Genomic DNA, 12,052 nt, shown 5'->3' with positions numbered 1-12,052 from the left:
AAAAGAGTGGATCACATCAGTCCGGTTCTGAAATCTTTACATTGGCTTCCAGTCGGCCAAATAATTGATTTTAAAGTACTATTGCTAGTTTTTAAATCATTACATGGTTTAGGACCAAAGTATATTGTTGATCTCCTACATAATTACGAGCCATCAAGGTGCCTCAGGTCTGCTATCGGTTCTGAGAGTAACAACAAAACATGGAGAGGCAGCATTTAGCTATTATGCCCCGACACTCTGGAACAAACTACCCAAATCATGCACGTCCGCAGAAACGCTTACTATTTTTAAATCGAGACTAAAAACATATCTCTTTGCCGCTGCTTTTAATTGAGCTGCTTATATTCGCACTGCAGGATGCCATTTAAACATGTATTGTATACCTGTGGTGTTTATTTTTATTATTTTATTATCTTTGCTTTGTAATGCCTGTTGTAAAATGCCATTGTGTAATGTGTTTTTACTGTATTTATTCCTAAAAAGTCTTTTAATTTGTTTTGTAAAGTACTTTGAATTGTCGCGTGCTGCAAAGCGCTATATAAATAAACTTGCCTTGCCTTGCCTTGTTCTTGTGTGTTGGGTGGGGCGGAAGTTAAGAAGGTAAATATATGTATCGATTCTCTATGTTCTGTAGGTCTTCCTGTTTTAGACCGCGGAAACGTCAAATAAAAGTCAAATTGGCAATCTCAGAAAACTTAGCACATACATCAGCAGTGACCTACATACATACAATATATATATATATATATATATATATATATATATATATATATAAATAGAATACATATATATGGCAGTTAAAACAATATTCGGTGATGGCAGTGCCACGAAAGTGAAAAGAAAAGTGTTTTGAAGTGGTGTGTGTAGAGGAAACTTCTGTGTAGCATGCAATGGAGTCACCGACTCAGGAAGGAGACACGGGAAGAGTCGGAGCTTTGATGTCAAACCACTGTGATTTATTTGGAGTTGGTACCAGAGTATTCACATCACAAATCCAAGAGTCAGAGGTTCTGACTTCACGGTAGAGTTGCCACGTCAATTCTGGAGAGCCTCTCTCTTGCCAGCCCATCTAACTGGTTTCGCAGAGAGTAAACAACATATTTGAGAAGATAGCCTAAACAGTGTGGGAACACTGAGCTACTTGCGTCGGACACTTATGACCTCGAAGATTTTACCTTGGAGTCCACAAATACAGAGAAGGAAGTGTCCCAGTGTACCCACAACACAGACCATCTGTATCCCAGTATTGACCGGTCACAGAATGGGAACAATAACATTATTGGCTAAGCCGCCTGTGTCCTTAAAGAAGGTAAACAGACATCAAGGTTTGTCCTGTATGTTACAAATTGGCGTCTATGATAATTATTTCCATAACAGTGTGCACATAAAAGGCAATGCTACAACGGAGGAGCGTTTCATCCTGTGTCTTTGTTCAGCCTTACATCAGTGGGAACAGACTTCCTTGCCTTTGTTTGGCAGACGGGGAGAGATAGAATAGCTAAAAGAGAAAAAGATGCAGGTGGGGGAAGAGTGTGGCAAGTCAGACTGCACCTGCTAAGCAACGGATATATTGTCGTGGCAAGGCTTATTCCCCTCCTGTCAAACACACACATACAGAAAAACACACCCACACATTGCTGACAAAAGCTTGATCAGAGCCCCCTGCTTCCTCTTAAACTTCTTCCAAATCTTTGTCTATCTCACGCTCCCGCTGCTCTCCTCCTCTCCCCTCCTTCCTCCCCCGTTCCTCCCTCAGACAAAGGTGAGCGCACGTCAGACTGACAATCAGACTGGAGCGTGCATATAATTAGCACCTACACACACACACACGCTGACATACATGATGAGTCTCCTACACCTCCCATGGTAGCCAAACAATGAGCCTCCCAGACATTCAACTCCATCATATTTATCTCCTGGCAGATAGAGAAACGCGGTGGCCCTGCTATCTGGGAGTTCTTTTCTTCTCATTTTCTCTCTGCCATGCATTTACATTTCAGTCCGTCAGCACACACCTCTATTCACAGTCCCCGCATTCAGAATCCTTCATTTAGTATCTAGGCTAACAACAAAGGCAAACACCCAGGACAGCATCAATGTCATCACTATTATTAGAAGTTGCTCTTCAATGCATATTGTAAAGAGTTATTATTATAATATGTAGCGGACATAGAGGAAGAAGACGTAGAAGATAGATGGATAGATATATACTTCATTTATCGCAAGTTGGGCAATTGTTTTGTCACAGCAGCATTTTGACAGTCAGTCTACAAGAAGTACAACATATATTAAAAAAAGAATAAAATACAAATAAAATAAAGAACAAAATAAAAAACAAAATGTACATTTTCTCAGTAAAAAATATGTATATTCAGAGAAGTGTCTAAACACTATGAAATATACAGAATAAATGAGAATATTTCCTAATATCCCAATCTACTAAACATTTCAACATAGTGTACTGTAAAAAAAACTGTGTACAGAAGCTTGAAATTAAAATTAAAAGAAGGAAGAGAGGAAGGATAAGAGATATATTGAAGTCAGAGGGGGCAGCTGTGGGTGTAATGCGTGGCCTCGTCAGACACATCTCCATATGAAAGGAGCTCTGTGCCACTCTAAACACTACGTATGCATTTGTAATGCAGTTCAAACACAGCACTGGGAATTCATCCACTGCTACATGCGAGTGTGTACGTGTTTAAGCAGGTGCACAGAGGACAAATAGTAATCAATCTGAATTCAACTAGTCCTGTCTCCACCTGGCACACAACGTCCCTGAATAGGACAGGTCATTTCTTGAGCATCCATCGAGCCATGTCATGCACATAACAAAGGGTGCGGAGCTGTGATAACTGCCGTCCTCCCCTCTAATTACAGCTAAACTGATTCTAAGCGGTGACGTTACGATGTCTAAATTAGCTTCTCACAGCATGCCACCTTTCCTGTTTGAATGATAAAAGAGACAAATCTCCAGCAGCGCAGGGCTGTCTGTCTTTGTGTCTCCCTGCCTGTCAGCTGATCCATGATCTCAGAGTGGAACGGTGCAGCTTACAGGAAAGCTGGCAGCTGACTGACAGCTTAAGTCAAAAACATGAAATATGTTATGTTTCAGCACCTCCCGACAGAGGACACCCTGGGGAAGGATAGTTAACTTTAATGGTTTGTTTAGTTTGGAGACGTGTATGCATGCATGTGTTTATTTTGAAGCATAAAATTGCATCGGGGCTGTGTGGGCTGATGACTTCACGCTCAGTTAATTGGCCAACTTGGTTATTTCCGTACAACCACAGGCAGACCTAGATCTACCACACACACATATTTAGAAACACACACCTGCTAAAAGCTGAATCTAGCAGTCAGCTTTAACTAGATGTTACTTTCTCCCTCCAAGTTTGTGTATATGTGTATCTTTAAAAAGCAGGAGAGATAGCTGTCATGCAATCCTTGGGTACTTGACATGTAATCCAACATTCTAGCCCAAACATTATTTCTGTCTACAAAAACACCGCCACCACATACTTCTCTTTTAATTTGATGGATACAAGCATCATGCCAGGGAACTTTATTCATTCATTTCCAAAAGCATGTAGGGCATTTACTTTTCAGAGGCTGAAACATTTTCAACAAAATGACATACCTAACTTTGAAACAGCGCCGGCAGTTTCACAGGAAACTCTATCAGACATGATGGGGAAATAGCTTTTTTGCAATATAACGTGCATGGATGACTGTGTGCATCATAAATCAGGAAAAATTGTAACCACACAGTGACAGAAATGAGAAATAACACCATTATGACTTCTCAGCAAAACACAGAGGGTCATAATGGAATAATCTGCTAAACACATTAACTAAACATTACACTGCCACAAGGTGGTTGATATGCTATTAAATACTACAACTATTATGGAACTGTGTGTATCATCAGCAGGGCATCTGCTGCTGCAGATGTACAAGTCTTCAAAGATACACACACACACACACACACCGTACAGTATATTAGCTGGTTGTGTTTTCGCCTTTTGTCTAAAAACAGATCTGTCAGAACAACAACAGAACATAACATACTGTTAAATCCAGTTATCCTCCAGGAAATGACCCGGACCAGGCCATCTGTGAGTGAAGTGTGTATAACCGCGTTTATCCATGTGTGTGGGTGTGTGTGTGTGTGTGTGTGTGTGTGTGTGTGTGTGTGTGTGTGTGTGTGTGTGTGTTGCCAAATATTGCTCTGTTTCAGCTATTATTGACAGCTTAGCCGTGTGGAGAAGGAGATGCTATGTGTTCCCCTAAGTGCTCTGTGCTGCTTAGCCCCGATATATTTGATTCCCTGTCTTATGTAATATAATTCGTGGAACCAAATAAAGTATTCAAATGTGTGTGTGTGTGTGTGTGTGTGTGTGTGTGTGTGTGTGTGTGTGTGTGTGTGTGTGTGTTTGTGGTGTGTGTGTGTGTGTGTGTGTGTGTGTGTGTGTGTGTGGTGTGTGTGTGTGTGTGTGTGTGTGTGTGTGTGTGTGTGTGTGTGTGTGTGTGTGTGTGTGTGTGTGTGTGTGTGTGTGTGTGTGTGTGTGTGAGAGAGAGAGAGCAAAATGGGGTAGGGATAAAGCAATAGGATAAGAGTTTGCTGCTGATGCTCATGTGTTATTCATGAGGGTGCAGAGAATTTGTGGAATAAAAGCTCTTTCAAACATTAAGCAAAAGAGAGGACAGCAAAGTAAGTGAGTCGGGTGAAAAAAGCAGCGAGGCTGAAAGTATGACTTCACTTGGCTTTTTGCTGTTTTATCTCCCTGCCTCCATCTTCTACCATCTCTTTTGTTTCCATTCTGAGGTTGTCAGATGGAAGACAGCCACGTTGGGAACTGAAAGAGTCCCAGACAACCGGAGGAAGAGGAGAGACGCAGGGGAAGAAAGGGAGCAGACAGGGGGAGTAACTAAAGTTGGATAAAAGATTAAGGTTGAAGAAATAGAAAGGCAGATGGGCTGAAAGGATGCAGTGTAATGTCCAGGTGCCACAGCTCAGGGTGAAACAGAGCAGGAGAACATGCCACCGCTGCCCCTCTGATCCACTGAGACACAGCCTGACATCTGAAAAGGAAATGGACACCAAATGATAGCCTTTGGGAATGCTTACAAATGAAGATCAACACACCACTGCAAAGTGTTGTACTGTGTTGTAATATGCAAATGCAATGGACAAATCCTAACAAAGAAAACCATGCCTAATTAAAAACTCTGTATTAATTACGCTCAATTGAGTAGACTAATATACTTTCTTTACCTGAGCATGCATGACAAAACAAATGGTCCTATTTTCAAATAAAATAGAGAAATAATGCTTAATTTCTTTGTTTAAAATCTTAGTTATTTCCAAAGCGTATCTGGACCTTTTTTTTTTTAAATTGTTTAATTCCCATGAGATTCCAGCAATTAATTTCCTTTCCCTCATAATGGAATTTGTAATTGCAGTGATTGGTCCCAAGTGGTTGCTGCAGGGCATGTGTTCATGACAAACGCTGCTATTAAAGTTTTTCCAATCATGAAAACAATGGTAAATGTAATAAAATGCATAATCACTGTAAAAGGCTAATAAGGCCATGATGTACTATTGAAGGGAAACTGATTTTGCACTTTAAAGTCTGTTTACAGCTCTTGGCGAGTTCACATACTCGAAACCTCCTGAATATATAGAAGACTATATGAAAAAAAGAAACCTGACTTCTATCTAGATTTATTATCAAGAATTGTTATATACTATGTATTATGGTCTAAAATTAAATTGTGACATTAAATACAGAATAATGTTCATACAGTAAATGATGGTCAAATTGAAATTGAAATAGATGATAAAGCAGGGTATGTTGAAGGGCGTGGATGTCTCATGCTTGACAAGTCACTATCATCCAGTACTGATGCATTGTTCAGAGCTCAGTTGTAAGAGAAGAAATTGGCTTTTTCAGGTAAGTACATTCTGTTTTAAGTATATTTTTTCCTAGCAAAAGTGCCATCATTATTATCAGCAAAACATTTGGGTAACTGATGCACCTTGCTCACCAAGCTAGTAAGCTTGTCACTTCTATCTGGCTCCAAAAAACAAGATGGCGACTGCAACAATGACTCTTCAAAAAGGTGTTCCACAAACCAATGGGTAAGGTCACACTAAAAAATATCCAACTTTTTTATACAGTCTACGCTGCAGTGAGAGTTGCTGTAAATCTGGAGGTGTGGAGTTAAAAATCAGTGAGCTTTCTTTTCTGCACGTCGTCTTTTCTTGAGGGTAGCACCTGAGGCTATATTAGCTGCAAAGGGCATAACAAACCTGAACATCTGAACAAACTGCTGCTGCTCAAGAATTCTGTATCATTTTATCGGCACACGTTTTCGACAAGTAATAAAACATTTGTGAAATAATGTAATGGAGTCGATGCTACATGGCTGAAGTTTAATTACACAGCCCTTGAAATAACAATACATTTTTGAGAAGCATCTCACTGCTTTTTTAATCACCTAAAAAGAACACTAGCGTCTGTAACAGTGAATGAGATAATCTGTTTGCACAATGGTGCCAATAAAACAAGCTGTTCTGCTTCAGGCTGGATGGACCATTTTTCCATCTCACAACATACTGAGTGCACTAATCCTGGAGCGCAGCGAGAGTGTGTCTGTGAGGTCAGTCCCATAAAAGTGCAGGTGCCTGCTACAGAACATCCCAAATAATTACGCATTCAATCAGACACACACACACACACACACAATAAATACGCAGAACACACATGCATGGTTGGGCTGATACACCCAGACGTCTGACTCCAGAGCTCATAGCTTGTAAGTGCTGCTTGTTTCCTTAAATCACCTCTGAGTGGGAAAGATAGTGAGGCAGCTAGACTTATTTATTCCTTTGCTCCCTTGAGAGCGGGATAATTCAGATCAACTCAGGTGTTGTGTTTAAAACGAGGGGCAACAAACAGATATTGACACCATTCATAAAACCAGAGGTAGGATGGTTGAATGTAGGTGCTCCAGACTCTCTCTCTCTCCAGATGTCGGTCTGATTAAGATGATACACTGTTATGCTTCTTGGTTCTGCCAGGGGGGTCTGGTGAGGACTTTACTACAAGCCCTCTGATTGGCTGGCCTCTGGGTGACCCGGAGCTGCTGGGAGTCTTGAGATGTCAGACATGATTCTGAGGAGAGCTGCACGTGTATCACCATGATGCTCTGAGGCTAACGTGTCTGGGTTTGTTGGGTGTAGGAGAGACTTCTCACCCTTTTTCAGATGGGGGGAAAAAGTAGGTTAAGTGCTATTGTTGGGGGGGAGTGTGTCATTGCCAGAGTTTGGGAGGGTTACTTTAAAAAGTAATCCATTTACTAGCAACCTGTAAAGAAATGTCTAATCCGAGTATCACAATATAAAAGTAACCTGATTACTTTCCGTTCTTTTTGACTATTATCAAATGTGATGTAATTAAACACAAGAGAAAATAAATATCAATAAAATGTTTTTTACTTAAGTGTATTATTTAAGAAAAATGTGAGTACTTCTAACCATTTTTTGATTGTAAAATGTAATAACGTTGTAATCCTGCTTGTGATCCCCATTTATTTTCAAATGTAACAGTAATCTGGAAACATATGTTTTTATTTAACTGTAAGGGATTACAGTGTATCCTGATGTAATCCCGTTACATGTGATCCGTTACTCCCCAAGCCTGGTCATTGCAACCTCGTTTGTGACTATTGTTCATTTGCAGCTGGAAGAAGTACTCACAGCACCCCAGCGTAATAACATCATCATAATTTAAAGGACGTAAACATGTCCACTGATCAAAGCATTTTTCCTCTAACAAAATCAAGTTGAACCTTTTATTTTGAGCGTGTCCCTGAGAGGCAGACAGAACCAACAATGGCCTGTCTGACTGGTTTGTTTCAAATATTGACAGGAAGCCGTTAAGTGCCTCAGATGAACCAGAGGCCGTCAGTAAATCAGAAGTGATACATTATATCACTGGAAATCTGACAACACAGACACAAATGCCAGATAAGAGGAGATGGCAGTGAATAACGACAAACAACATGATTATTAGTGCTCGGTCATTTTTTACTGCAGCTGAAGGGTGATGTGGTGTGGGTGGGTGTATATGAATGATGGCCGGAGCAGTTGTGGCTCTTTGAGATAAAACAGAGAAGGGAGACTTTCATACCCACCAACCCACACAATCAATTAAATCCTCCAGGAAAACAGAGATACAAGTAAAAGACACTGACATAAAAGGTCACAAAAGATACATTTAGGAAAAGGGGTTGTAAGGTACGGAAAAGGATTAGGGCGACATTAAAAAAAATGTTGTGAGGATTTGAATAAAAAATGTTGTTTTTTTGTTCTGAGAAAAAAGTCAGAATTCTGACTTTAATCTCAGAATTCTGACTTTTTTCGAGGAATTCTGACTTTTTTCTCAGAATTCGTTTTTTTTTCAAATCCTCCCAAAAAAAAATCATGTGGCCCTAATCCTCTTCAGTAGTAAGGGATCCTTATTAAAAAAAAGTTATTTTTGTTTTGTTGGCTGACTAAAAAGTTGAAGCAGCAGTAAAGTGCTAATGTAGAAAAGCATAACTACTGATGGCCCATATGATTGAAGAAAATAAAACCCCAAACTAACAAGCATGCAGGAGCTGAAAATGAAAAGACCAAATGTTTGTTATTGATCTCTAGAAATTGGAATTGAACAAAGACATAGCAACAATAAACGTAAATACAGCAGGATTGTTACTCACGTCGGTGGTAATTTGATGTTCGTTTACGCCAATCAGAATGTGGAGTCGGTGTGTAGTTATGCTAAAACAATGTCGGACACCGTAATCTTCTCTGGTCCCCTCCCCAATCTGATCAATGATGACATGTATAGCCGCATGTCATCATTTCAGCGCTGGTTGTCTTGGTGGTGCCCAGCAAACAATGTGGGCTTCGTAAATAATTGGACAGCCTTCTGGGGAAAACCTGGTCTGATTAAGTGAGACGGCATTCATCCTACTTTGGAAGGTGCAAATCTCATTTCGGCAAACATTTCAGGACTTTGTGGACTTAATCCATGACAAACTGGAGTTGAGACCAGGAGGCGGAGTCGCAGTCTTACACGCTTCTCTGCGCTCTCTCCTAGGCAGTCATCCATAGGAATCCCGAACCCAATAAAATACCCAATATTAACGGTGTGTGTGTCTGCCCAAGGACAATTTAAGGTAAAACCTAATAGAGGTGTCATACATAATAACCTAATACAAGTAAATGTAACAACTACTACAGTGCAACAAAACAGGTTCTAGCATCTAAAGCAATATTGGTAAATTATTTAATATCAGATTATAATATTGATATATGCTGTCTCACTGAAACTTGGTTGAGACATGAAGAATATGTCAGCATAAATGAGGCCACTCCACCCAGCCATATCAATACTCATATTGCCCGAGGCACAGGCCGAGGAGGTGGAGTTGCAGCAATCTTTGACTCAAGTTTACTTATCAATACTAAACCAAAATTAAATTATACCTCCTTTGAAAGTCTCGTTTTTAGTCTTACGCATCCGACCTGGAAAACTTTTCAGCCAATCTTATTTGTTACAGTGTACCGTGCACCAGGTCCTTATTCAGAATTCTTATCAGAATTCTCTGAGTTTTTATCAACTTTGGTACTTAAAACAGATAAAGTAATTATCGTAGGTGACTTTAATATTCATGTTGACGACGATAGAAATAGCCTTACTGTTGCATTTAACTCTATATTAGATTCTGTTGGTTTTCGTCAGACTGTAAATAAACCAACCCACTGCTATAATCACACTCTCGACCTTGTTCTGATTTATGGTATTGAAATTGAGCAACTATTAGTCGAACCGCATAATCCTGCTTTATCCGACCATTTCTTAGTAACTTTTGAAGTACTGTTACTAGACCACAAAGCATTAGTCAAAAGCTCCTGCAGCAGAAACCTATCTGTTAGTGCTATAGCCAAATTTAAGGAAGAGATTCCACCAATACTTAACTCGATAGCATGTCTGCATGTAGGGGAGGAAACTTATACAAAATGTACACCACCCCAAATTGATCATGTTGTTGATAGTGCTACAGATGCGCTGCGAATAAGATTAGACTCTGTTGCTCCTTTGAAAAAGAAGAAAATAAAACAACATATGCTCCATGGCATAATGCCGAAACCCGCAAAATAAAGCAAAAGTCGAGACAACTTGAAAGGATATGGCGTTCCATTAAACTTGAAGAATCTCGTTTAATTTGGCATATTACTCTCAATGAATATAAGAAAGCACTGCGTAAAGCGAGAGCAGCCTACTACTCTTCATTAATAGATGAGAATAAGAATAATGCAAGATTTATTTTCAGCACTGTAGCCAGGCTGACAGAGAGCCACAGCTCGATTGAGCCTTCTATTCCCATAGCACTCAGTAGTAATGATTTTATGTGCTTTTTTAACGATAAAATTGTTACTCTTAGAAACAAAATTAATGACCTCTTGCCTTTGACCAGTATAGTGTTATCAACAACTCCCGGAAACGTAAGTTCTAATATTACACTAGATAGTAAACTAGAATGCTTTTCAGCCATAAACCTTGAACAATTAAAGTCAATGATTCTCTCTTCTAAACCATCAACGTGCATGTTAGACCCAATTCCAACTAAGCTGTTGAAGGAAGTTTTTCCATTAATTAGCACTTCTTTATTAAATATTATGAATATGTCTTTATTATCAGGCTATGTTCCACAATCATTCAAAGTAGCAGTGATAAAACCGCTTCTTAAAAAGCACAACCTCGATCCAGAGGTTTTAGCCAACTATAGACCTATTTCTAATCTTCCGTTCCTCTCAAAAATGTATTTGAAGATTTTCAGTCTGGCTTTAGAACACATCATAGCACAGAGACAGCTCTGATTAAAGTCAAAAATGACATTCCAATAGCCTCAGAAAAGGGGCTTGTCTCTATTCTTGTTTTGCTCGATCTCAGTGCTGCATTTGATACTATCGACCATGATATCTTATTGCAAAGACTAGAGTACTTAGTTGGCATACAGGGAACTGCTTTAGGCTGGTTTAGGTCCTATTTATCTGAACGCTCTCAGTTTGTACGTGTCAACGATGAGTCTTCCACGCAAACCAAAGTTAGCCATGGAGTGCCACATGGCTCAGTGCTCGGACCTATTTTGTTCACATTATATATGCTTCCGTTAGGCAATATTATAAGGAATCATTCTGTAAATGTTCATTGTGATGCGGATGATACTCAACTATATTTATCAATCAGGCCTGATGAAATTAATCATCTAAATAAAATTCAAGACTGCCTCAAGGACTTAAAAACATGGATGACCTTAAACTTGTTGATGTTAAACACGACCAAAACTGAAGTTATTGTACTCGGCTCGAAGAATCTACGAAACAAACCATCTAAAGATATACTAACTACGGATGGCATTAATTTGGCCTCCAGTGAGACTGTAAGGAATCTTGGTGTTATATTTGACCAGGATTTATCCTACCTCTTAAGCCCCAAGCCTGTTTTTCAGGTTTCAGGCTCGAAAATGACATGCCCAAAACAAAGGACTGTCTATAACTTAATTTCTAAAAGGGTTATATGAATAATTTCTTTTATCAAAGCAAGGTCACATCTGTGAGTTGGATGTAGAAGTGTCAGAATTAATAAAGATGTTTCAGTGTCAGAGTAAATCCAGATGGAACATAGTCAAAAAGTGTAAATTATTGTCTCCGCCCAAACAAAACCCATTACTTATAGTGAAAACCACCCTTGAATGATGGGTTAGTAGCCTCAAAGCTTTAGGAATCCAAAGTATAACATATAATAAGTACCATGTATCAAGATTGAGGCAAAACAAGTGAGAATTGACCTTTTAGAGAGATTTAGCAAAAAAAAGTCTAAGCTTTGGGCACATTTGGTTCCATCAGTGCCATTTAACCTTTTTCAGATACCAGACTGTAAAAATCATTGTATAACATTTAATTATCACTATAGGTATTCATTCCAAAAAAAATAAA

The sequence above is a fragment of the Gymnodraco acuticeps genome, unplaced genomic scaffold, assembly GCF_902827175.1.
Source record: "Gymnodraco acuticeps unplaced genomic scaffold, fGymAcu1.1, whole genome shotgun sequence".
In the NCBI taxonomy this organism is placed as follows: Eukaryota; Metazoa; Chordata; class Actinopteri; order Perciformes; family Bathydraconidae; genus Gymnodraco; species Gymnodraco acuticeps.
The sequence above is the reverse complement of the archived record's forward strand: the minus strand, read 5'-3'. Positions refer to the sequence as shown.